This window comes from Delphinapterus leucas, chromosome 13 (genome assembly GCF_059928025.1).
Source record: "Delphinapterus leucas isolate spDelLeu-1000000601 "Yukka" chromosome 13, BTC_Dleu_Yukka2, whole genome shotgun sequence".
NCBI classification, from domain to species: domain Eukaryota; kingdom Metazoa; phylum Chordata; class Mammalia; order Artiodactyla; family Monodontidae; genus Delphinapterus; species Delphinapterus leucas.
Window position 1 is genome coordinate 11,494,959 of NC_143141.1, and position 27,433 is coordinate 11,522,391.

Here is a 27,433-nt window from a genome sequence, read left to right on the forward strand (position 1 = left end):
GTGGCATCTGCAGTAGTGAAGCAGGGACAGAGGGGCAGTGGGTCCAGCTGGGACCTGGGACAGACAGCTTCTTCTATGAGGCAAGGGCTGTGCTTGCTGCTTTCCCAGCCCTCTGGAAGCAGCCTGGGTTCCCGCACTCCCAAATTCCCTGAGCTTCCTTGTCAACTGCCCTTGCGTTCTTTTGTCTGAGCTGGCTGGACTCTATCTCTAGCAATGGTGGAATCTTAACTAATACTGCTGGGGACACTGCCGAGCCTGCAGTGAACTACCCTAAAACGCCACGGGGTCCATGACAGTAGCCTGGGTGGGCATGCCATCAGGGCACAAGATAAGAAGTTCTGGGCTGCAAGCATGCCAAATGCGTGTAGTCATTGCTAATAGAGGGTAGTCATTGCAAATATCTGTATTTGATGTCTCTCTCTTTTGGGAGAGCTTGTGTGTGTGTGTCAGTGTGTGTGTTTCTTTCTTACCAGTAAATTAATAAAATGTAGCTTCTTTTGTTGTCCCTCGTCTTCTAAAGGAGTGAAAATTTTATGCCAGGAGGATTTTCCTTACCTGGGAAACATCTGATGCTCCAAAACACTCTAGTGTCCGGCACCTCTGGATTTTCCAGAAATGCACAAGGCCATTCCATTTTGCCTGAGGGATGTCTGCAATCACTACATCTGTTGGCATCCCAGGACAGGTCTCTGCAGAACTGAAAGCTCACCCTCAACCTAGTCCTGTGGACCCCACGGGTGCCTTCGTAGCTGAGACAAGAGCCTGTCAATGGTGAGGAATGAAGCTCTGGGACAAAGGCCACTGCAAAGGCCAATGGTTCATCCCTCCATGTTCTTGATAACCTATGATGTGACACACATTTCTCTAAACATTTCTTTTTTAAAAAGTGTACAACTCTGTGGCATTAAGTACATTCACAGTGTTATGGAACCATCACCACTATCTATTTCCAAAACTTTTTCATCAACTTAAACAGAAACTCTGTGCCCTTAAACTATAACCCACCCCCCAACACAATCATTCTTCCCCCAGCCACTGGTAAGCACCATTCTACTTTCTCTATGAACTTTCCTATTCTAGGTACCCCTTCTAAGTGGAATCACATAATATGTGTCCTTTTGCATCTGGCTCACTTCACTTAGCACAATGTTTTTAAGGTTCATTCATGGTGCCGTACGGATCAGCACTGCATTCTTTTTTAGGGCTGAATAATATTCCACTGTAAGTATACACCACATATTATTTATCTAGTCATTTGTTGATGGACATTTGTATTGTTTCCACCTTTTAGCTATTGTGAACAATGCTGCAGTGAAGTATCTGTGTAAGCCCCTGTTTTCAATTCTGTGGGTTGTGTACCTAGGAGTGAAATTGCTGAGTCATGTGGTTATTCTATCTTTAGATTTTTGAGGAACCACCAAACTCTTTTCTGGAGCAGCTGCACCATTTTACATTCTCATCAGCAATGCACAAGAGTTTTAATTTCACCACATCTTCTCTGTTTTTATTATTTTTTTTTATTGTTATTGCCATCCAAGTGGGTATATAGTATGTCCCTGTGGTTTTGATTTGCCTAATAATTCACTATTTGCCTAATAATAAATGATGTTGAGCATCTTCTCATATGCTTATTATCCAATTGTATATCTTCTTTGGAGAAATGTCTAAGTCTTTTGCACATTTTTTAATTAAGCTATTTGTCTCCTTGTTGTTGAGCTGTAAGAGTAATTTATATATTCTGGATATCAAGTCCTCATCAGATATATGATTTTCAAATATTTTCTTCCATTCTGTAGATTGCCTTTTTACTTTCTTGACAATGCACAAAACTTTTGAATTTTAATGAAGTCCAACTGAACTGTTTTGTTCTTTTGTTGCTTATGGCTTGGCGTTAAATCTAAGAATCCATTGCCAAATATGACACAATGAAGATTTACTCCTATTTTTCTTCTAAGAGTTTTATGGTTTTAGCTTTTATATTAAGGTCATTGATCTATTTTGAGTTAATTTTTGTATGTGGTATGAGGTAAAAGTTCAACTTCATTCCCCTGCATGTGGAAATCCAGTTGTCCCAGCACCATCTGTCAAAGTGACTCTTCTTCCCCGCAGGATGGACTTGGCACTTGTCAAAAATTCAACTGGCCGAAGATGTATGGGTATATTTCTGGACTCTCGATTCTATTGCATTGATCTGTATGCCTATTCTTACGCCAGTACCACATTGTTTGGATTACTGTAGCTTTTTTGTAAGTTTTGAAATCAGGAAGTGTAAATTCTCTGACTTGGTTTTTCTTTTTCAAGATTGTTTTGGATATTTGGGGGCCCTTGAGATTCCATGTGAATTTGAGAATAAGCTTCTTCATGTCTTTTTCTTCATGAAAAAGGCTGCTGAAACTTTATAAGGATTGCATTGAATCTGTACATTGCTTTGGGTAGTATTGACATCTTGACCGTATTAAGTCTTCCTACTCATGAATGCAGGGTGTCTCTCCATTTATTTAGGTCTTCTTTAATTTCTTTCAGCAACCTCTAAACCTTTCTTGAGCCTGTTTATGGCTATGACTTACATAACCTGTCAGGATAATGACAGCCATAGGTTTCCCTTCCTCACTACACAAATTAGTGTTAAAGCCAAGAGAAGATGCTGTCTCTTTCCATTTTTTCAGGCCCCCTTAATTTCAGTATTTTCAATTTTGGTAAGCAAATCCCAGTATGGGCTATCGATTGCTTTCATGATTCCCTTGATATTATCAATACATACATGCCCTCTGAGTCACCATCTCCATAGATTAAAAATTCTCACACTTTTTGGTGTCTCCTTACACCAAGTTTTATCAGTTGCCCTTCTCCTAGTTTCTGTTGTATTTCTGACCCAATAAGCAAACTTAAATCCAACCAAGCTGTGCTCTGCTTAACCTGCGTTAACATTTGGGTGAGACAGAGCAAAATGTCCAGTGTATTGAAGAAGAAAACCATAATCCCTCATTCCCTGAGACCCATTCAAAAATTGAATGAATATGTTGAATATGTTGACCATATATCCAGGTGCCATGGCAAGAGGTACTGGGAACACATAGCCTTGACCCCTGGGGTGTCACAGGGTGAAGAGCCACAGAACAAGCGGGGAAACCCAAGGAAGCAGAGAGGATTTCCAGCTGGGGGTTTAGGGGAGACCCCATGGTGGAGGAACCATCCTAACTGGGGCATCGGGGGGGGGGATGCTGAGACTCAGAATTAATTGAATGCCATCAGAAAGCAGAGCTGAATTTTCATGAACAGCAGGAGGAGTGTGAAACTTCTGAAAATGAATGCTAAATTTTAGATGTATTAGGATATATGCATTTTTATGGGGGAAAAAAAATCCATGGTTTTCATTAGATTCTCAAAAACGTAGGTCAGGCTCAAGAAAGATCCTAATGAGGGCTCATCTCACACTTGCTGCTAGAAAGCTTGGCGTGGGTGTGGGGAGTTATGTATATGGGTCAGAAGTTAATGCATCCAGTGGCACCTAACCTAGATTCAAGGTGCCTTCAACGTCCTAAAATTGTGTCTTTGTTTTATGTTTTTATTTGTGTGCATTTTTGGGAAACGGTCAGAAGTCACGGCCATAATAACTAAGCACTGGGGGCTCTTAGAAGGCAGATTCTCCCAGCGAGGAGACACGACAGATGCAACCGCAGAGTGAGAGGCAGACGAGCGGGCAGGCCCGGGCAGGACCTGGGTAGGAGGCTTTAGGTATTAGGGAGCTGGACTAAGGTCCTGGGCTGCAGAGGGACCAGGCGGAGAAAGCCAGAATTTGAGAGACGGACAAAAGAAAAATAATTCAAATCGGGGAGCTTTGGATTCAACTTTCAAAGCTCAGGGCAAAAGCTTCCTTCTGATGGGCCTTGTCTGAAGCCCAACCTTGATGACGATCACCTTACCCTCAGCCCCGGAGCCTCTTCCAGGGGCTCCTGAGAGCACCAGCCTCCCACTTCCTGGGCTCTCCCTCCAGAACAGCGACCCCCCCCCCCACCTGGAGCAGCTTTGGGCCCAGAGAGGGTCTGACACATAACAGATACTCTGAGTGGCTGCACCTGGCCCCCCAGCACTCCCAAAGGCTGAGGACCCTCTCGTTCTCAGAAGGGGACCCTCTAGAGGACTGGGCTGTCCCACGGATCACATGGACTATGGCGCTGACACCCTCCTCTGTGTGTGTATTCGAGAGCTAAGCTGTGCCAAACGTCCCCCCCTACCATAACTTTGGCCATGACGACACCCGGTCAGAGCTCTCTGGAGCTGGGATCACCCTGACCTTCCAAATGCAGAAGCTCAAACTCTTGCCGCTCTCAGCTCTGCATTGTGATGGGCCTGGGAGAGTAGGGAGCCTGCTACTTGACCCTGTGTCCTATTTCCAAAGCAGGTGGCGGGACTGTCGGCAGGGCAGGGTCAGAGGAAGCCCTGACAGTGAGTTCAAAACACTCGCTTTGTGTCCTGGCTGAGAGTTCCCTTTTTGCAGTCACAAGGGGCCCTGTGAATGTGGCAGGAGGAACTGCAGGGGTGGGAGCTGACCCGAGCCCGCGGAGGGAAGGAGAGCCTCCGACCCCTGCCCCCTGATGGCACACGGGCTGGTCCGGGGCACAAGGGCACACAGCCTTGACCTCTGCCTGCCCAAAGAACCAGCTGTTTCTATTTCGACCAACTTGGTTGAAGAATATGACAATTCACTCCTGACCAGCAGCATTCCACCAAAATCATAAAACAAACATGCCATCGCGTTTTCCCAGGGACGAGCCACTCGCTTGTTTTTTCTGCCCCTCTTCCTGGGACGCACCTGTTGGCTGCTGACTCACCCTGCAGGTGACGTGCTGCCCACCCCACGTGTGTGAGCTCCTTGGCCACTTGCAGCCTGTGCTTCCCCCGCGAGTCAGGGAGAATTGCGACATTCCTGAGCAGATGTTACGGAGGTGACGCGGTGGCCACGGGGTGGGTACCGAGGATGAGATCCGAATCTTGGGAGAGGAGAATTCACACTCAGGTTTATTTTGAATCAGCTGAGTCATGGCCACTTCGAGAACACTGCTCAGCTGTTGACACCAACAGCAAACCTCGACCCTGGGGGCTTTGTCTGGGGAAAATTCGAAGTTTCTAGAAAATGTGATTTCTAGTAGAACTAGATCGTTTTATTTTTCTGATGAAAACGTAAGTTTCTATAAAAATTTCAAGATGTTTAAATGAAGAAAAATTAATTTTTCACTCCTGCTAAACAAACCGTGGTTCATATATTTAAACATTTGAAATCTACTTGCAAATTACAGTTTGCTCTAAATTCGGTACAGAAAGGAGGGGTGCGTACAGGAGAACAGGGAAGACCCTGGGGTGAGAGATTTCACAGCTCACGCAAAGTGTGATCTATGTATCTTCTTTTCCTGTCTACAATGACGTTGACATTTGCAGTTTGGTGGGTGAGTTGTTTGGTTTGGGGATAGAACCTCTTCCAGAAATCTCAAAGGAGTCAAATTGAGCATCTCTCTCTCTTTTTTTTTTTTTAAGATTTATTTTATTATTTATTTATTTATTTAATTTATTTTGGGCTGTGTCGGGTCTTAGTGGCGGTGCGAGAGATCATTCGTTGCAGCACACGGGCTCTTCGTTGTGGCACACGGGCTTCTCTCTAGTTGTGGCGGTGGGTTTTCTCTCTCTAGTTGAGGCGCGCGAGCTCAGTAGTTGTGGCACGTGGGCTTAGCTGCCCCGCAGCATGTTGGATCTTAGTTCCCTCCCCAGGGATCGAACCCGAGTCCCCTGCATTAGAAGGTGGATTCTTTACCACTGGACCACCAGGGAAGTCCCTGAGCATCTCTTGAGATGCTTTTCTGTTCCCTGAAGCATCTTTGCTTCTTCTGGCTTGTGGGGGGGAGCTGGGGTGGTGGGGAGGTCCTCAGCCATGCTGAGTCCTCTCGAGTCCTGGGTGGCCGGGTTGTGCCGTCCGTGCAGCGTGAAGGGTCTGTGGGGACAGCTGGAGTGGATTTCCTAAGCTCTACCTGGTGCAGGGAGCTCCGCAGATGTGAGCTGAGGCAGAAGGTGGGCTCACTTTGGGCTGTGCACCCATCCAATGCCCAGGCAGGGGGGCCCCACTGGGGACCAAGACCCCCAGAGCCCGCCCCTCCTGGGGGTGGCCTGGGGGAGCTTGAGCCGCACCAGCAGGTGGAGAAGTCGGACCGCAGAGAAGCAGGTGGGCCGCCTCCTGTCTCCATCTGTCCTTAGACCTCCCAGCCTGGTGGAGGCCTCACCGCATCCTTCAGACGAGGCCCGAGCCATAGCCCCTCCTCTCTGACTCCTCAGATGGACGAATCCTCACACCCTCTGTCGCCCAGTCACTTATTTAACCCTTCGTTCTGCCGATATGTCTCTTCCCTCCTCCCCCAAAACGGATGTGACTTTAACACATGTTGCAGCGGGGAGTGGGGGGCTGTTTAGGGCATGAGGGGAACATGAGGTAGAATCACCCACGGCTTCTACAAGACCCACCCGCAAACCCAGGTCTACGTCCCCAGCAAAACCCTTCCCAGACCCCTTTATGCAATACTTCCCCTGAAGGCCCTGGCCTCCCCTCTTAGCCTGGACCCTCCCTAGAAGACAGCTTGTGAAGCCTCCCCACTGGACAACATTCCACACCCGCCAGCCCGCCCTTGCTGCTAAGTTTTTATTCCGTGATGCCCCTGGATCGTCACCGGAAGCCAGACGGCAGAAGCAGCGGAAGGCCTCGTCACAGCCTCGGCCTTGTCTCCTGCCGGGACCCATGTCCCCTGTGCCCTCTGTCCTGCTCTCCCTCCGTCCAGCTTCCCACTTCTTTCTGCCTCTCCCTCCCCTCCTCCCTTCCCTTCCTTCCCTCTTTCTTCTTCCCTTCAAGCATCCCTTTCTCAGCCTTGACCCACCCTAGGACCCAGAGCCTGAAGAGTCCCGAGAGCTGCAGCCCTTATCCCTCAGGAGCTCCCCGGGCTCCTTTCTTTCTCCCAGATGCCCAGGGCTGCTTCTCTGGCTTTGGTGAATCGATGACCACTTATTCTGAGCTTTGTGATTCGCCTGCTCCAGCCAGGATATAACAGAGGTACTTGGTCTTTGTCACAGCCCCGGCCTCCGCCTCTAGTACCTGGGGGCATCACCCCAGCTCCTTCCCCCATCCCGGGGGAACATCCTCTGATCACCCCCCCACCCCGCCAGCACCTCCCTCCCTGGAGCCTGCTGGACCATGATGGCGGCCTGGCCTGGCCCCTGTCCCATGTACACGCCTGGAATTTCCAAAGCCCCTCAGACTAGGTGGCTTCCTTCCCAACACAAGGATGCTTCCCTGCAGCGTTCTGTCACATAAATTCTTCCAAGAATTCGTTGCCAGGGAAAAAAAAAGTTCCCCGAAGAACTGGTGTGTTTTCCTTTATTAGACAATAAGGGCCGCATACCATCCTGTTTTCCTTTCTTTTTCCCTTTCCTTACCAGGACGTTCAGAGCTGCACTCGTGCTGATAACTGATGCAATCATCAACCCCTTTGCAGTTCTCTTCCTGCTGCCATTTGTCTAGTCTATTTTTGGACCTGTGTCCCCGTGTGCTCACCGTGAGTTCCCCCATTCTGGGGCAACAAGAAGGAGAAGGTGGTAAAGGGGGAATTTTGGTCTCATAAGTGGGTGGAGGGAATCTTGGCAAAGAGAGAAGTCGGTGACTGTCAGATCAACGCCGACGAGTACAGCCACCCCTGGAGGTGGCTCTTAACCCATCCTTGGGAAAATCTTCATTCCAGTGGGTCCGGGTGGAGTCTGCAGTGAATGCTGGCAGATTCCCCTCGCCAGGCCCCAGAATCAACGGTTTGGAGGTACTTCTGCAACTTCCTCCTGTCTTCCCAGACTTCTAAACAGAACAATAAACAGGACAGAAACTTGCAGTCAGCAGGGAACGATTTCTTTTGGGGAAGGAAGCTCAGCCTTTCCCCAAGCCCCAAGGCAGACCAAGGGCTCTTTCTCCCCTTGGGGAGAAAGGCTGCTTCCCGTCAGCTTTGATTATTTTCTTCAGCAGGACTGCGTGCAGTTACCGTGGAAGCTTCACCCCAAATGATAACTGGACATGAAAACCACTCTATCTGGGCTTATTCACCTGCACACTCCAAGGAAACTGGAGATGTAAAATCATTTTAAAGTTAAGTGTAAGTATGGCGTTAGAGCCACTAACAGAACCAGAAAAGGGCTTCAAGTAAAGTGCAAAGTTTACGACCTGAACCTGTGGCCTCCACCAGCTCCATCAAATCTGAGACGGACAGACATGCTTCAGGTCTCCAGACATCACGCCATCTCACTGATTTGTTGGGTAAGAGTGTGAGTTGGGTAAAGAGTCATCCCTAATTCCAGACTTGGCTTCGAACCGCTCATAGGATTAAAGCCTCCATCGTCTGCAGCCCTGAGCCTGAACCGCAGAATCTGCCAATCGGCCCACTGTCAGCTACACGGAAGGACAGGCCCAGTGTCTGGTCACCAAATGGACCAGCATCTGAAACAATCTTATAAATAAACACGGGGGATAAGGCTCATGTGCACACGTTTGCTGAGCGCGGGATCTCTCCACCGGGAGGTGATGGCGCACCCCCATCCTCCCCAGCTCCTCCACCTCCATCAGCGGCTGGAAAGCTTTGAAAGGTGCAAGAGGCGACCTATCAGGAGCACCCTGTATTCCATCGCCCTACCCAGGAGAGAGCTCCAGGCACGTGGGATAGGCTGAGAATTGACTCGTGCCCGGCTTTCACTTGTCTGCCTTTCCAGGGATACTTCTGGTGCAAATCAGGAACAGAATTTGGGAGGAGGCCTGCCTCTTCCCGGACTGCCCTGCCACCCTTAGTCCTTTGGCCCCTGCCCTGAATTCTTTTCAGATCCTTGCAGAGGCCAGGCTCTGGCCCGTGCTCCAGCTGGGTCTCATTTCCTCCACCTTGGCCTGTGGATTAGTCAGGGGTCAGCAGAGGAACAGAACCAATAGGACATACAGAGACATATACAAGAGGAGATTTATTCTACGGATTGGCTCACGTGTTACAGAGGTTGAAAAGTCCCGTGACCAGTTGTCCACCAGCTGAAGGACCAAGAGAGCTGGCGGTGTAATTCGGCCCGAGTCCAAAGGCCTGAGAAGTGGGGGGCGGGGCTGATGGTTAAGTCCTGATCTGAGTTTGAAAGGCAGAGAACCATGAGTGATGTCTGCAGGCAGCAGAAGACAGATGTCTCAGCTCAAGCAGAGAGAGAGTGAGTTCACCCTTCCTCTGCCTTTTCGTTCTTTTCGGGTGCCTTGGGGTGGGGGGATGATGCCCACCCACGCTGGAGAGGACCTCTGCTTTACTCAGTCTACCGGTTCAAACGCTAGTCTCTTCTGGAAACACCCTAACAGTCATCCCCAGAGATGTTTCGCCTGCTATCTGGGCATCCCCTAGCCCAGTCACACTGCTGCATCAGATTAACACCACAGCCTATCTCCTCCTTCCTTCCTCCCGTCCCAGGCTGCAGGGCTTCTCCTGTCCCCCCAGGACTATGTTAGGGCCCCCTCAGTGCTCCCATGGTCTCTGTCCTCCCCACCCCCATCGCTGTGGTGTGGTTCTCCCCTTGTGGGTCTTCCCTGGGTAGGGCCGAGTCAGTCTGAGCCACTGATACATCCCTGGTGCCCCTTAGAGGGTCTGGCAATAGTGGACTCTCAAAAGTAATGCATGAAAGAATCTTTGTTTACTGAATACGGGCCTCCGACTGGACAGTCAATAGTTCACTTTGGAGCAGCTGGCAGGCAGAGTCCAGCGCCCCGGGGAGGGTGGGTCCTCCAAATCCAGGGAGCTGCCATCAGTTCTAACACTTGGGACTCTTGGGGCGGGGGTGGGGGTCTGTTTCCGTGAAGCAGCTGGGGTTCTAGGAGAACTAGAAACACGTGGATGGAATGTGATGGGCTCATTCACTTTCCAGGTTGGAGTTGCCCAGGCAACTGGACAGATATTCTGCCGCCTCCACAAAGGCAGAAGCTCCAGGCATCCCGACTCTGCAGTCTCTATGGACCTCTAGGATTTGGCCCCCTGTTTCCCAGCACCCAGCACAGTGCCTGACCCAGGGTACCTGCTCAACAACGGTTGGCTGAATGAGTGTAGGAAGAAAAGAATGGGTTTACGGACAAAGAAACTTTTTCTTGGAAAACTGATAACGTAGCCCCAGCTGTGTATCTGGAGACCTTTATACTTAAATTGGAAGAAAAAAACCAAAAAAACCTCTTTTTAAATATATTCAAAGATAATTTCCCACGTCCAGTGTTTACTATCCCACATAAATACATGGAAACACTGTACAGCATCTTCACTTAAATGCCCATGAGGATGAGAAGGGTCCATATGATGAAATACCTACCACCTGGCAATGAAAATGAGCCACACCCACGGGTAGCAACAAAGACAGAATCAACAACATGGAGAGAAGAAAGAGGACTGCAGAATCCCTCCATTTATGTTAATGTGTAAAACCTAGTAAACAATGGGGGTGTACGGTGGGGCATCCAACCGCATCTTCTTTAAAAAGATCTGAAGCCAATATAATAAAATGCTCTCATCTACTGTGTGTTAAATGTTGTCACTATTAAATCACTATTCATGTATTTTTATATTGCTCTCAGAAGTTTTTTGTATATTTGAAAGGTCCATAATTTTTGGAAGCAACACTCTTCTCGATTTGTCAGAAATCATTTAAGAACCAAGTGGTTTCTTCGCTTAGCCTTTGCTATGGAACCGAGCAGAGTTATTTAGTTATTTTATTTGGATAGTGCAAAAATCACCCTCGGGAACAAGGATTTTTTTCTTTGAATTAAATTCTCCCAGTTTCCTGACTCCCCAAATCAGCCTCCCCCTAACCCATCAGGCTGCCCCTTAACCAATGCAAGTCCTTAATGGAACACAACAGTCTCCCCTGCTATGAATACCCCACCCCTCACTCCTCCTTGATCCTCCCCCTTGCCTCCTACTCAGCCTTCCTCAGACATCTGGGGTCCCCCACGGCCATTTCCAAATCATCAAACAATCGTTCAACTTAATGATAATAATCGAGATATCTACGCATTAGAAGCAATGGTTTTTAAATTTCAAGATGCATCAGAATCACCTAGAGCTTGTTAAAACAGATTCCCAGGCTCTACCCCCAGAACTTCTGATTCATCGGGTCTGGGATAGAACCTGAGAACTTGCATTTCTAACAAGGTCTCAGGTGATGCTGACACTGCTAGTCCGGGTACCACACTCTGAGAAGCGCTGTACTGGAGGCTGCTGGAATCACATCTCTGCCTCACTCTGCACATGCTAATGAGCGTGAATGACACGCCTCCTGTGAACGGGTCTGTCCCTTCCTGGTGCCCCCTGCCCCCAAATTTCATCATCACAACATTATCTGGCATCGATCTTTATCTTCATCCCTCTCAGCACAGATCTAATCCTGTTTATTTCCACTTAGCCTGGACCAAGCCAACTCTCGACCAGAAGAGAACATTCAAAACTAAGAGAACATTCAAAACTAAGTAAACATTATGGTGTGAAGAATGAAGAGAGGAATGGGAAAGGAGATGAAAGGCCAAAGAAATGATAAGAAAGGAAAGAAGGAGAAAAACAAGGCCAGAGATTGGGAAATAGAAGGAAGTTGATGTTTTCCATTCCCACTGATGGTGGCCCTGGAGCTGGCAGATGTCCTGCTTCTCAGCCAGCAGAGAAAGAGCAGAGGGGCCATTTTTCATTCCTCTGTGCAAATAATCACCTCTAACAACAGTAAGAAATCGTCAGCATCAGAGAAGGAGAGTTTATGACAGGCAGGAATTCCCCCTTTTGAAAACTCGCAAATACAGAGGTCTGTTGTCACCGTCTTTTGTGAAGCCTTCAGATGTCCTCAGGACCTGCCCACCTCCTCCTGGAGGCCCACAGTCCCTGAGTCAGCCCCACAGCAACCTGGGCCCACAGGGCCTGTCCCCGCAAGAGCCCACATCCAGACACCCACGGAAGCAGGATGAGAAAGTGAGTTGACATTTTCCACTCTCAGGGGCTTTGGGCTTAAACACATCCATCCTTGAGTCGGGAAACGTATCTGTGGCAAACAGTACAAGGTGGGCGTGGAGGAGATGGGTGGGACGGGGGGTGGGGCTTGGGCCTTTACCAAGGTCAACGCTGGGAGAGGCGGAGGGAGGAGCCATCCATTCCAGAATTTCCCTCCCTCCCAAGTGCATGGGAACCCCCGGGACCGCTCCCCCAGATTATCAGGTGCAGTCGGCCAGCCCTGCATATTGGCGAATACGGAACTTGTGGATAGGGAGGGTCGACTGTATTACGCCATTTAATATAAGGGATTGGAGCGTCCCGTGTTTTTGTATCCGCAGGGGGCGGGGGGGAGCGGTCCTGGGAATAATGCCCTGCGGATACCGAGGGACCACTCTGATTGGCCTGGAGTGGAGTCTGGTTGCCAAAAATGTCCACAGGTGACCCTAAAAGGCAGACTTGAGTCTCACGGTTCTAGAGTTGAGTCCAGCCCATCACCCTCCCCCTGTAGGAGAGGAAACTGAGTCTCAGAGAGGCTAAGTGACCTACCTCAGGTCACATAACAAGTTAGGAGCAGAAGAAGGGTGAGAACTCCGATGTCCTGACGAATGTCCACAAGTCGGGAGAAAATGTCTTCTACGAGCTGGAGGTTAGAGCTAGGCAGCCATCCTCTCCCATGTCAGCTTCCACCGGGAGGACTGCCCCCAACAGTCACCTAGGGACACCTAGGGAATAAACCTCAGAGCTAGACAGGAACAGAATCCAGGTCTCCTGTGTACATTTCCCTGTGGGGCTCTGTCCACACGCTGGTGAAAGGAGCCCGGAATGTTCCTATCCTGTCAACTGGGCTCCTGGGAGGCCTGACGCCTTCAGGCTGCTGGCTGTTGAGCCCTCTGCAGGAAGTTACACTGTGTCTGGCCAGTGCCTGGGACACGGGATTCCTCCCTCGTGTATCTTTTTTTTTTTTTAAACATCTTTATTGGAGTATACCTCTTGTATCTTTTTTTCTCTTTTCTTTTTGGCAGCCCCATGCAGCTTGCGGGATCTTAGTTCCCCGACCAGGAATTGAACCCGTGCCCCTGGCAATGAAAGCACGGAGTCCTAACCACTGGACCCCCAGGGAATTCCCACCTCATGGTATCTTCACCCCTCAGAGGGAGCGTGTGTGTCACTTTAGATGGTGGCATGGAAAAGTGACACAGGGGGGCATAAGCAAGAGTAGGAAATGAATCAGAAACAGAAAAATAGTGCAGGGCAACTGTGGTTTACTGAGTGTCCTCCCTGTCAGGCACTGAGCTTTCAGCATATGATCCCGGACAGCCCGTGAAAACCCTCTGGCAGGCAGCCCACTAGACAGACGTGGCCATGAGCCAGTGCAGGCACTGCTGGGGAGAGACTGTGACAGGGTTGGGGAGATGGGAGCTAGAAGGCCAGGCCTTATTTGCATTTGATTTGCTGAGCACACCAAGCAAGACCTGGACCAAAGCAGGCTGGGAAACTCCCAAGATGCCAGAGAACAAGGCGGGTTTTCCAAAAGGAGGAGGCGCCATTGCCCCCATTTTGCAGGATGACCCTCAGAGCTTAGAAAAGAGCAAACTGAGGTGACTGGGCACAATGTCCTGGGTGAGTCTGACTGTCCACTCTGAGCAACCCCAGGACCTGGAAAGAAAAGGAAACTGTGAGGGCAGAACGCCAGCTGGTTGAAGCCCTACTTTTCTCATCTGTACACGGGCTGACGTAGGATTAGGTGAGAATAACACAACCCAGCTTCCAGGTCTGGTGCTCAGCTCGCAGCGAGCGGTCCACAGACAGTAGCTGTTGCCATGGGTCCTGGTTTTATTATGAGCGTCTAGAGACTGCTTTTCCTTCCTTTAGTCTCTTAAACAATCACGCTAAACCCTAGAAACAGAAGCAGAAATGGAGTGGATGAGAGCTGGTCAGAATCCTGCAATGTCATTTTCATGAAAATGCAGCCGAATGTCATCCCCAGGACAGCTTCTCATCCACGTAAATGAGCTGATGCTACATCTCTGTCTTTTAAACACTTCACAGGTTCCACTGGAGCCTTTATAGGAGGGCCCACATGGCCTGTTACTAAGGACATCACCTACTCTGTTTTATTGAATGTCAGGATTAAGTGGCTGGAATCAGCGTGTGCCCCTCAGACACCTCCCACAGGGTCAGTGTGGGGTGGCAGGAGAAACTGCCCAGTTCATTCATCACCTACTCATTCATTCATTCATTCATTCATTTACTGAACACCACCTCCGTACCAGGCACTGATTCAGGTGCTAGGAAGAATAACATGCTAGTGAGGGGAACAGATCACAGACAAGAAGCCGTCAGGGGCGCCGATGAAGGTTAGGCGGGGTGCAAGGCGGAGAGCAATGGTGTGGAATGGGAAGCCTGTCTGAAGAGTGACCGCTGAGAGCTAAGGGATCAGAGGACCAGGGACGCCTGGCTGAGCACTCCAGGCAGAGGGAGAGGCAGGGGCCCCCTCGTTAGTCAGCGTGGGTCTCAGCAATTAACTAACCAAATTTAACGTGGCCAGCCTGAATGCAGCGCACTGTCCCAGCCCTCTAGGGTGGGCAGACCCTTGTCACATTTATGGCGCCTTCGTTTTCTGTACCTCTTCCCCTTCCCTCCAGCTCTGCCCCGTCCCCCATTACACAAAGCAGAGGTGAGATAGGAAGCACTTGGGCCCAGGAGCCCCCCCATCTCCCAACGTTGGCTGCTCTACTTGGAACCATTAGAGAATGGGGAGTAGCCTTCTCTTTCCTCATCTGTAAAATGGGGACGATCCCTGCTTCACAGGGTTGTTCAGAGATTCACAGGAGACACAGCAGAGAAGACACTGTGTAAAATGTGAGGAGCCACCCAAGCCCAGCACAGCTGGAATCGGGGCAGCGCGGTAAACTGACTGGTCTCTGTAACCTTTGCTGTCATGGCTCTTTCCTTTCAGACAGGAGGCATCCCTAAAGCTTTCTCCCATACTTTCCTTAAAACCTGTTGCATGCAACCCACAGAATTCGGAATCAAGGCTAACTCGTCTTCTCCTCTGCCAGTGAGGGCTCTGCTTTTAAGAGAGAATCAAACATTAAGCCAAAGAAATGGCTCTCTAACAGTGGACATTGCAGCCATCACCTGACAGATCCCCCGAGGGAATGTTTTCCAGGGGAAAGACTTCCCTGACTTTTATTTATTTATTTTAAATAATTTTTTTAAAATTTATTTTTGGCTGCGTTGGGTCTTCGTTGCTGCACGCGGGCTTCCTCTAGTTGCAGTGAGCAGGGGCTACTCTTCGTTGCGGTGCATGGGCTTCTTTTGTTGCGGAGCATGGGCTTTAGGCACATGGGCTTCAGTAGTTGTGGTGCGTGGGCTCAGTAGTTGTGGCTCATGGGCTTAGCTGCTCCACGGCATGTGGGATCTTCCCGGACCAGGGCTCGAACCCGTGTCCCCTGCATTGGCAGGTGGATTCTTAACCACTGCGCCACCAGGGAAGTCCCTCCCTGGCTTTTAGAGCATCTCAGGCTGTCCCTGCTCATTCTACAGAGAGGCTCTCCATCCTCCGCTCCCTGACCCCAGCACCAGCCACCTGGTTGGGTGTTGGTTAAAAGCATCCCTTAGAGGCTGACCAGTAAAGGAGGTGACATTGGTTTGCCTTTGGCACCCTTCCCAGCCCCAGCCAGGGCTCCACCCATCAGACTCTCCCTTTTCTGTCTCTGCATCATGTGGTCACTGGATACCTAGCTGTTCCTACCGAGAGGCCAGGGTTTCCCAGAGGCCGGGTGGTACAGTGTTAGCTTGGGCAATAGATAGGCTCTACCTCCCTGAGCAAATGCTGCATCTGCCTCTTTTTCTCACCTAAGAAATTGGAAGAATGTCCCCTTGCCTTTTCGGGTGGTCATCTACCCTCATCTCAGCATCACAGATGCTGTTCAAAGTGCTTCACACGCTAGTCATCGCTCCCAGCAAGCGACAAAGTGGATTCCACCACTATCCCTGCCTCACACAGGCAGGGAGACGGGGCCCAGGGAGGATAAGAGGTGAGGGTGGGATTTGAACCGGTGAGGTACACTTGCAGAAGCCAAGATGCTCACACAGCCCTCACACAGCCCTCTGCAAGGCCGCTCAGGGACGCTCGTTTCTGGCTTGCCCGTCCACACAGCTGCCTTTCTCCTCCAGCGCACCCAGATGAGGCCGCCTGCGCCCATTCGCTCCTAGCAGGAGGCACAGCCAGCTCCCTGGGCCCTCCTAAGGAGGCTTCTGGAACCAGACTTTGATGGTAGGAAGACAAGAAAAGGAACCAAGGGGAGGAGGTGACAGCTAATTTTGGAGCAACGAGACTTGCTCTGTCCTCAAATCCCCGATGTGGGGTGGCTGCCGGGTGTCCCCGGAGACCTGTGTTCTTACTGCTCAGCTGACAAGCCCCTTTCCCTCCTCGGCCTCGGCGCCCTCCTCTGCAAACCAGGGGGCTGTGCTGGGTGTTCTCAAAGGCCCACCCGCTCTAACGTAACTTCAGCATCCTACTGGGGAGGGGAGATGACGGACCTCACAAAGATGGTCTGTAAAAAATGTCCAGCTGGTTATACCAACACCTCTCACCCTGTGGGTTGATAAGAGTAAGGGATTGGAAAGCCCTAAGATCTCATGAGGACATAAAGCAGCCTTTTTTTGGTTTTGTTTTGTTTTTTTTGTGGTACGCGGGCCTCTCACTGTTGTGGGAGCACAGGCTCCGGACGCGCAGGCTCAGCGGCCACGGCTCACAGGCCCAGCCGCTCCGCGGCATGTGGGATCTTCCCGGACCAGAGCACGAACCCACGTCCCCTCCATCAGCAGGCCGACTCTCAACCACTGCACCACCAGGGAAGCCCAAAGCAGCCTTTTTGTGTAGGGCCCTTTCTTTCACCAGATACACCTTCCAAATTAGAGACTCTTTTCTCATTTAAAAAGTGCCTGGATGATTTTGGCCACGTATCTCAGCAAAGGCGCCTTAGGATCTCAGCAAAAGCTCTCTAGATGTTTCCAGAGAGAGGAAATTCCCAAAGAATTCTGTCCCCAATTCTATATGTCAGGGGGCATCAGCATGGGATGAAGAAAATGGGTCACTAGGGCTTCCCCGGTGGCGCAGTGGTTGAGAGTCCGCCTGCCGATGCAGGGGACGCGGGTTCGTGCCCCGGTCCGGGAAGATCCCACGTGCCACTGAGCCTGCGCGTCCGGAGCCTGTGCTCCACAACGGGAGAGGCCACAACAGTGAGAGGCCCGCATACCGCAAAAAAAAAAAAAAGGGTCACTAGTGAGCTGTACAGTGACAAGGGAGGGCTGACTGTGGCCCAGACTCCCTTGTCCCTGGTCATGGTGTCTGGTGAGCAGATGGGCGGAGCGGCCCAAGGCCTGAGAGTCTGGAGGCGGGGACTCCATGGACTCAGTGAAGCAGACGGGCTGAGAGGGGAGCAGGCCACTGTGTCAAAAGGGGCCTGGCCTGTCTGTGGATGGGAGATATCAGGACACTTGGTGTAGACTGTCTATAAGTAAGTCATTTGTGAACCCACTTACTTTTCTATTAATTTGTTTGCTTATTGGCTCAGAGGGAGAGACCAGCATCTTGGTTTCTCACATTTTTGACCAGCATATAAAATACTCTTTGTGAGGCAATGAGGATTTTGTGGTTCTTTTCAACTTTGCAAACCCAAGTACATTCTTTTAAGTAAACTCTTTATTGAAGCGAAACACGCAGAGAGAAAAGTGCACGAATGATAAGCATAAGAGCTCGACAGATGTTCACAGTGTCCAAACCTATGAAATCACTGCCCAGATCAAGAAACAGGACATTAGCTGCACCTCAGCACCCCTTGTGCCTCTTTCCAGTTACATCCCCAAATAACTACCGTCTGGACTTCAATCTTCATCAGCTCTGTCTGTTCTTGAACTTGGTGTACGTAGAACCATTCAACCCTCTTGGTTGTCTTGGTTCTTGCACTGGGCGTGAAGATTTCAGTTCTGTGTTACCGTGTGCTGCATTCGATCGCTCAGTTTCACTGTTAAGGACGCCACAATATATTAATCCATTCCACTGTTGTTTCCAGTCTTTGGCTACTATAACTGGATGGTTACAAGCAGCTCTGTACATGCCTTCAGTGTTAATGAGTACGTGATTCAGTTGGGTGTATACAGAGGGGTAGAAATGCTGAGCCGTGGGGGTATTACAACACTCACCACGCGATACTGCCAAACAATTTCCCGGAGTGATGGGAAATCACACGCGCCCCCACTAGCCAGTGGATGGCAGGTGTATTTGCCCCATATCCTCGCCAGCACTTAGGTTACTAGTCTGTTCATTTTCAGCCACTCTGGCAGACGTGTAGATGTGTCTCCTTGGGATTTCACTGTGCACTCTGCTTCTCATATTTACGGGTAAACTATATCCCTTCTTTGTGAAGTGCCTATCCAAGTCTTTGGCTTATTTTTTTCTATTGGGTTATTAATGATTTATGGAAATTTTTAATGTATTCTGGATACAAGTCTCTTGTCAGTTTTATGATCTGCAAATATCTTCTCCCACTCTGTGGCTTGCCTTTTCACTCTCTTAATGGTTGCTTCTTGCAGTGTTTCCAGAGTTTATCATTGTCCCTAGCTGAGAGGAGAGAAGAGAGGAATGACTTTATGCTACCCTGTCTGGAGCACAAGTCCTTTCAATGAAAGAATGCATTGAATGAAGCCCTGATGGGTCCATCTTGAATACAATTCATTGACCTAAATATAGCCAGGCTATAAAAAGGAAACAAATCCCAGACTCTTAGAATTGGTAGGCTCTTAGGCTGTAGCCCACCGTCCTTCACAAAGGAGACCTTTCCATAGAGCACCCACCCCTCACATATGGACCTCCACCATATCATGGGATCGTGGGAATTATTCAACTAGTGGCCTCTCTGTTGCACCCTGGGCAGAGATATTCAATGAAAACGTCATGGATCCATCGTACAGAGCTAGGGAGAAAGAAGCACGAGTAGCCAGTTTTAATTTCTGTAACTAGTATATTTCAAGACAATGCATGAACACCCAGTAAAGATGAATGTGGATTATGGATGAAAAGGGCACATGTGGAGAAGAGAGAAAGCAAAACAAGTGAGCTTTTCAAACATACAATTTCACTCCTTCTCAACTCAAAAAAGGAGGCAGAAACCTGCTGTCCAAAGCAGGAAACACCAGCTGACAAACTGCCCACTTGGCACCCGTGAGCCCCAGCTGGCCCTCTGACCCCACTCCTATTTTAAGTCCATGACGTACAGTCAAGCTTTCCTTTTCTGCACCTGAAAGAATGACTTCAGTCCAGACTGAGTCCTTGTTAGAAGGGATGGAGTTATTTTTAGACCTGGGCCCGTAGTTGGCCTCAGTCTAATCACTGAATGCTTCAAGGGAATGGAAAGCTGACTTTCTGAGTAACATCCTACCTGGTGTCCCACTAGAGGGAACCTTATTTCTCAGACAGTTTGTTAGTTTGGAGCCAGTTGCCACTGCCAAGGATGACTCTTGGCTCTCCCACTGCACGTCAAAGACTGCACTCTGAGCCTCCCACAACAGATTATACCCACCTTTCCAGTGGAAGTGAGCCCCAGGCCAAGCTGTTCTTTCCCTCACTGGCTTACCTTCTCTGGGAAGCATGAGAACACAGCCAGATCCTGGGGGGTCCAAATCTGGATTCTATGGCTCACAAGCTGTGTCTTTGGGCAGATTACTTCTTGGGGACTAGTTTCCCAATCTACATAAATTAGACTAATAACTCATGGTTATAAGGATTAAGTGAAATGTTGTAAGTAAAAAGCAATCCATGGTGCTGGTGGTAGGGAGTACTCAAAAAATTTTAGCTGCTGTTATTATTATTATCATTATCATTATTATTATTATTATTAAAGTGCTCAGAGCACTTTTATTTGTTGTTTCGTCCTGTCTTAACAAGAATCTTATGAGAGAGGGGTTATTGTCACCATGTTATAAATAAACCATCTATAGCCATTCTGCAGTGAAGCTCAGAATGGATGTGTGAGTTGACAAGTCACAGGACCACTGAGCAGGAGAATTCAGTTTTCTTGGCTCCAGTGACAGTCCTGGGGGCAGCACAACAGACACTGCAGGATCACATACAACAGCAGCAAGTAGTAGTAATACCTGCAGCAAGTACACTGCTCAGTTGTCTGTACATTGCTCTCACTTAATACTCACAACCACTATAGGCTCTTGTTTCTGCCATAACCTCCATTTCCGATGAGGGGACCAAAGTTCAGAGAGGTCAAGGAAGGTGCCCAGGGGTACACAGCTGGGAATGGTGGAGTTGGGGTGTCCACCTGGTCTACCACGCCCAAGCTGTGCTCTCAGCCCCTGTGCTTCTGTCTGCTGCAGCAACACCCTCAGAACAAGTGGAAGCACTTGCTTGATCAATGCAGTCAGTGAAAGGAGGACAGCTTATTCTTCTATGTGGACAATCATGTTGCCTGCAACAAAAGATAGCTTTAGTTTTAGCTCTTCTTTTCCAATTCGTATGACTTTTATTTCTTTTTCCTGCCTTATAGCAGTGGCTAGAACCTCCGGTCCTGTGTTGCTTTATTCCAGAATTAGAGTGAATGCACTCAGTCTCTCACCATCAAATACAAAGTTTGATGTAGGGTTTATGAGGTTGAAATAGTTCCCCTCCATTCCTAGTGTACTGAGAGGGTTTTTTTTTTTTTTCATCATTAATGGGTATCTAATTTTGTCAAATGATTTTTCTGCATCAATTGACAAGATTATATGCTTTTTCTTCTTTGATCTGTTGATACGGTGGACTATATCGTCTGATCAAATAGTGAATCTGTCTTACATACCTGGCATTAATCCTTCTTGGTCATGGTGTCATGTTCTTTTATAACTTGCTGTATTTGATTAAAGTTGGTTGATAATTTTTGCATCTAAGTGCTTGATAGATCTTGGTCTTTAGCTTTGCTTTTTTTTTTTTTTTTAACTGCCTCTGGTCGGTTTTGGTGTCAGAAATGATGACCACATAAAAAGAATCCCCTCTCCTATCTTCTGAAAGAGACTGTGTACAATTGGCAGTAATTGCTCTTTAATAACTGTTCGGTAAAATTTTCCAGGGAAAGCATCTGGGCCTGAAGATTATTTTGGGGGAGTATTTTAACTACATACTCAATTTCTTTAATAGTTATAGAGCTGAATAAATTATCTATTTAATCTTGCCTGAGTTTTGGTAGTTTGTGGTTTTTGAGGAATTGGCCCATTTCTTCTAAATTGTTGAATTTATAAGCATAAAATTGTTTGTCATATTTTCCTATTATCATTTTAATGGCTACAGAATTTGTTGTGGTATCTCATTTCGTTCCTGTTACTGGTGATTTGTGTCTTCTCTCTTTTTTTTTTATCTTTGCCAATCTTGCTAGAGGTTATTAATTTTACTGATGTTTTTCTGAAGACCATCTTTATGTTCCCATTATTTTTTCTATTATTTTCCAGCTTTCAGTTTTATTGATGTTCGCTCCTTAGTATTTCCTTCCTTTCATTTGCTTTGAGTTTAGTTTGCTCTTTTTAAGTTTTTGGAGTAGGAACTTAGATTAGTTATTTGAGATAACTGCTTTCCAATGTAAGCATTTAGTGCCATAAATTTCCCTTTCAGCATTGCTTTAGCTGCATCTCACAAATTTTAATATATTTATCTTCATTTTCTTTCTTTCTATGTACTTTTAAAATTTCCTTTGAGATCACCTCTTTCACCCATAAATTATTTAGTTTATTGTTGAGTTTCCAGGAGTTTGGAGATTTTCCTGGTTTTGATTTCTACTCTAATTCCATTATGGCCAGACTCTATATGATTTCGATTCTTTCGAATTTGTTAAAGTTTGGATGTGGTCTATCTTGGCAAATGTTCCATGGGCCCTTTAAATGCTGTTGCTGGACAGAGCATTTTATAAATGTCAATTAGATCCTTTCAGTTGATGGTATTGTTGAATTCTTCTATATTTTTTCTTTTCTATATTTTTGCTGATTTTCTCTTTAGTAGCCCTATAAGTCCTGAGTGGGAGGTGAATGGGGAACTTAAGTTCCCAACCACAGTAGTGGATTTATCTTGTTCTTCTTTCAGCTGTCTTAGTTTTTGCTTCATATATTGCGAAATATGTTGTTGTTTCGTTCACAGGATGGCTGTATCTTCTTTGTGGATTAATCCTATATGTCAACATGTAATCTCCCTCTTTGCCCATGGTAACTTTCTTTGCTCTGAAGCCTACTTCGTTATTAACATAGCCACTTCCTTTTGATTAATGCTTGCATGGTGTATGTTTTTCCTTTCTTTTGCTTTCAGTCTACCTATGTCACTGAATTTGAAGTGGGTTTCTTGTAAATAACATCTAGTCGGGTCGTGCTTTTTGATCCATTCTGCCAATCTCTACCTTTTAATTGGTGTACTTAGACCATTTGTATTTAAGGTAATTACTGATCTATTAGGACTAAGTCTGACTTTTTTTTTTTTTTTGCGCTACACAGGCCTCTCACTGTCGTGGCCTCTCCCGTTGCGGAGCACAGGCTCCGGACGCGCAGGCTCAGCGGCCATGGCTCACGGGCCCAGCCGCTCTGCGGCATGTGGGATCTTCCTGGACCGGGGCACGAACCCGTGTCCCCTGCATTGTCAGGCGGACTCTCAACCACTGCGCCACCCGGGAAGCCCCAAGTCTGACATTTTATTATTTGTTTTCTGTTTGTTCCTTCTGTTTATCATTCTTCTGTTTCTTTTTTATTGACTTCCTCTGGGTTACTTGAACGTTTTTAGAGTTCTTTTTTGATTTAATTATATTTTCAGTATATCTCTTCATACAGTTTTCTTAGTGATCATTTTGTATGGAGACTCTGTTGCTGGGAAACCTTTGAGAATGAGGAAGAAGCTGCTGGTGGGCCTGGGTCTCCTTATGCCCCTGCCTAGAGGCCAAGGAGACGTATGGTTTCAACTGCTGCTGCAACTGTGGGTGATTCAGACCACCTGATGGTATCTCTGTTTGGACCAGGAGCCAGAAGTGTCCAGGGCTTTGCTGCTGCCAGTGGACTGGATTGTCTGCGAGGACCCTAGGTCCTCGCAGACAATCCAAAGGAGGCTGGAACTTCTTACTGGGTCTCTGTTGTGCTTTCCTTTTCCTGGACTTTGGCCAGAAAGATTAGGATATTCTTGGGGTTTTTTGTTTGTTTTGCCTGAGCCTGTTGGTGATTCCAGGTTGCAAGCCTCTCCTGTGCCCTGTTCAGGGTACACGGAAGATAAAAAAGCTCAGGGAACTCAAAAAGTTGTTGTTTCTCAAGTCTTGAGGATTCTTGCCAGTCTACCTTCTTCTTTTCCAACTTTCAGAGTTCTTTTATCATTGTCTATTGAATAGCTTCCAGAGTTTTTAGTTGTATTTAGAGAAACAGAGTAGGGAAAATGAATCTACACCATCTTGTTCCAGAACCAGATGCGAAAACAGCCTATTTTTTAAATGTTTCAGACATATTTTCTTTCCTGGTTGATCTTCCAGAAAGCAGAAAAAAATACTGTCAGTGATGCTTCCTATGATCAGAACTCCACCCTCTGCTTTCTTGGAAGAGATCAATTGCATTATTCAACGTTTCACTGAGCCTACTCTGTATTCAGTCCACAGGATATTAATTCCTTTGGAAAACCCAAACAGGTTATCACTTCTTTCCTGGATCGAAAGTTGGTTCATAATGTAAACACTTGTCTGTAACACCGAAAATGGCTTTTCTCTTGAGTTCTCCCCGTTCCTCACCCAGTGTCTTGAAGGAAGAGGTTTTCCTTTGGAGCCGAAGGCTACGACTACGTTTATCTAGAAACAGATTACCGTGGAACTACTGGAGTTTTCTTAATTACAAATGTTTAGCTGCACCAGTAAAGACCAGTAAAGACGTATCTGTGTTTTACTTGTTTCTCATCTTGGGCCTTTGCCTGACAATATTGGATGGGCTTCTGGCCCAGTGACCTGCGGGAATGTGCAGTATTAAAACCTGGAGTTAATGTTTTGAATTTACCACAGACACAATAGCCAGTACACGCTGCCAGCTGATCGAGCTTTCCCCTCATCAAAAAAATTAAAAAATAAAAATACTGCTTTCTATACCCTCACCATAGAGATAATCTTCTGGTTTCTCTTAAGTAACCAGAGAGTAGGGAAAAAAAAAAAAAATCCAATTTGCTGAATATCTTATACCTTGAAGACACAGTTTAGGAAAAAGTACACTGGATTTAACATGATTTATGCCACTTCTTTCTTGTGCCATATATTACTCTTCCCAAGATTTTGAAAACAATTATAAAATGAATTAAAATATGTGGCAAAACTTGTGAGTTTACATGATTTTAGGCTTACATCACTACAGTGATTCATACAATGTGGTAAATAAAAGAAGCTGTTAAAATGGAATGTCTGTCCTTAAGTTGAAATTGAATGTTCACATGTGAAGTAACACATTTTATATTTTCTTTTCTGAATTCCCCTTATCTCCCCTGACCATCTTTAGAAATATTTTTTCAAAACATATACCATTTTCTGGCACTACAGGAAAAGTTTACTGCTTGAGTACAGGGTTAAAAAGAAGCCAGTAAATTAACATGCTCTACCTGATATGGGCACTGCTCACTCCAAATTTTCAAAAGACCCAGAGAAATCATGTACACACAACTAACCAGCATATTAAAACCGCTTTTATAAATTTTTTGAAATTATTTTAAAAATCTGTGTTGAAGCACATTTAATTTCTTTTAATTTGTAAAAGAGGGGCAATTTGAGTGATTTTAATTTACAAATGAAGGGAAGAGTCCCAGAGACATCTGTAACCTCAGTAGAAAATGCGAACATAAAAGTTTACACAAAACCTCTATTTCCCGTAGACATGTGTAAAATGAGCATTTTATATCAATCTCTCCACATAGTATCTGCCCTCTACACTGATAAGGCAAAAAAAGACAAAAGCAAAATAAAAATATGAAAGAAAGTGACTGTCTTTGCCTACCTTCAACAAATCTAATGTTAAAGAATAAAATAATAATAATAAACAAATCAGCTCACAGAGAAAACTGCTTTTCCTCTGGTTCCTGTTGAAGTGAGGCTCCTTTTTTATTTTTTATTTTGGGAAACCTGCAAATAAAGGCTTCCTTGAAAATGGATGAATTCTGTAGAGTTTCCAGACTCAGAAGATAAACAAAGCAGTCAAATTCTCTCCCCTCCCAACCCCTACCCTGTAAATAGCCTCAGGCCACAGTCTGGGCCTCCCTCTGCTCCCAGTGTCTACCAGGGGGCTGGGGGCTGGGAAGGCCAGTGAGGCAAGGGTGAGGCTATGGAGAAGGGGGAAGGGAGGGGGAGAAGGGGAGAGCCAGGGGAGGTGTGCTCAAGGGGTGAACTCCAGCTGCGGCCGGTTGACAAGATCACATGCATGCCCGCACACACAAAATGTACACAGTGGAACTGGTAGAGAGAACTGTTAAAAAAAAGAAAGAAAGAAAGAAAGAAAAAGTACTGCTACATCAGCTAAAACTCAGTCGTGTTCTTTCCTGGTTTGATGTCAGCTCGAAGGACTGGCTTGGAATTGCCCGCAGCGATATTGGGCCCCTGCCCACACAGCAGGCAGACAGCTTTCCCAGCCAGCAACAGGCTTTTAATAAAACAGAATGCTGTCCCATTACTAAGGCCACTGACAACTGTCCTGAGAATGGGCCCCAGTCCAGAAGAACTCCCTCCCCCAAAGCAGCAGCCCTGTTCCTTATCAGGAACGCCCACTCTGGGGCTGCTGGCCCAGGAGAAAGGCCCGTCTCCCAGGAACTTGCTGAGTGAATATTTGCAGGCGGACACCCCAGATCCTGCAGCTGCCTGCTTCTGCAGGGTCCTCACCACCCTAGAGCATGCTGCCCTGCTAATTCTAGGAGTGCATTTTGGCTTTTATGAAGGCTCCGACCTTGACAGTCAAACGGGATGGGTTTAAAAATAAGGAGCTGGCTTTCACGGGAAGGTTGAAGACCTTTTGTCCCCCTCTTTCCACAGCAAGCTCTCATGAATCATGCCAGGTCTGGATCTGGACCCGATTTCCCGTCTCAAGTGTAAGGAACTTTAACATTTTGGGGAGGGTCACTGGGCTATTTGTTTTCTCCCCACTTGGAATGAATTGGAGTATATTCCATTGGGGACAGTAGTTTCTGAAGTTTTCAGCTGCAGTCTGATAAAACAACCCCACTTAATGGGTGAGCTCCCAGGGCCAGCACCGCCTGGACTGCCCTAGGGCATCGGAACTGTGATCCTGAAAGTTCTCCATGAATATTGCCCCTAGCCCCACAGGCATCCACAGGGTCCTGCTGCAATGCACAGAAGTGGCTGAGCATAGAATCCACGCCATGCAACCAGCAAGGAGACTTTGATGACCTCATATGAGACTGAATTCCAACCTGAAGAGAAGTCATTGTCATTGTTAGGAAAGGTGTGACAACCTAGATTCTATCCCCAAATCTGCCCTGGCTTCCTATATAGCTTTAGACAACTTAATATGTGTGTAACTCAGTTTTCCTCATTTGTAAAATGCAGAGCAGGTTGTTGGAGGAGAGCGAATCATCAGATCATAGGCTGGTACTTTCCTTTACCACGCCCATGCAGGCATTGTGAATACCTCACAGCACCTTTCAGTGTCCAGATGTGAAACCCAGTCAGCCATAACCAATCGATCACAGATGGCACTTGAGTAAAGACCTGTGATGGTTTCTAAGTTTTCTTCCAAGTGTGATGGTCTATGAGTCTAAATCCAATCTATTTCTATTTATGTGGAAGTTCTGGGGAGGAAATTGAAGGAATTGGTGTTACAGGTGGTGTTTTCATTCCTTCTTTCGCTTGAAGTTCGTGACTTTTGCAGTGAAAGGAGGAGAGAGGAAGTATACGGAGGGAACATCTGGGCATGTAGATGGTGTCAGAGTGCAGAACTGTGTCTTCTGGACCGCAGCCCAGATCCACCCCAGAACAGTGGGGTCCTGGCAGGAAGCAAGATGTATGAACCCAAATCCGAGAAGAACACGCTGCAGGAGACTTGCTAGTGTGACTAGAAAGAGTTTAACTGGAAACTTCAGAGGGAGGCATTTTTAAAAAGCTCAAATAAATCTATAAAGCCAGAAAAGCTGAAGCACAGCCCTAGAATGTCAGCTCTGTCCTTGAAAGTCAAAGAAACTGCTCTTGCTGACTCCAGCAAAAAGGGAAACGTATTAGAAGCTACAGAGAAGCTCACGGAGTCAACAGGAAAGCTGGATCCTGAGTTGAGAGCCAGTTCAGCCCAGGACAGAAACTCTTCCACTGTCAGGCGTCTCCGTGGGGAATGAATGGGGCTGGCGTTGCTCA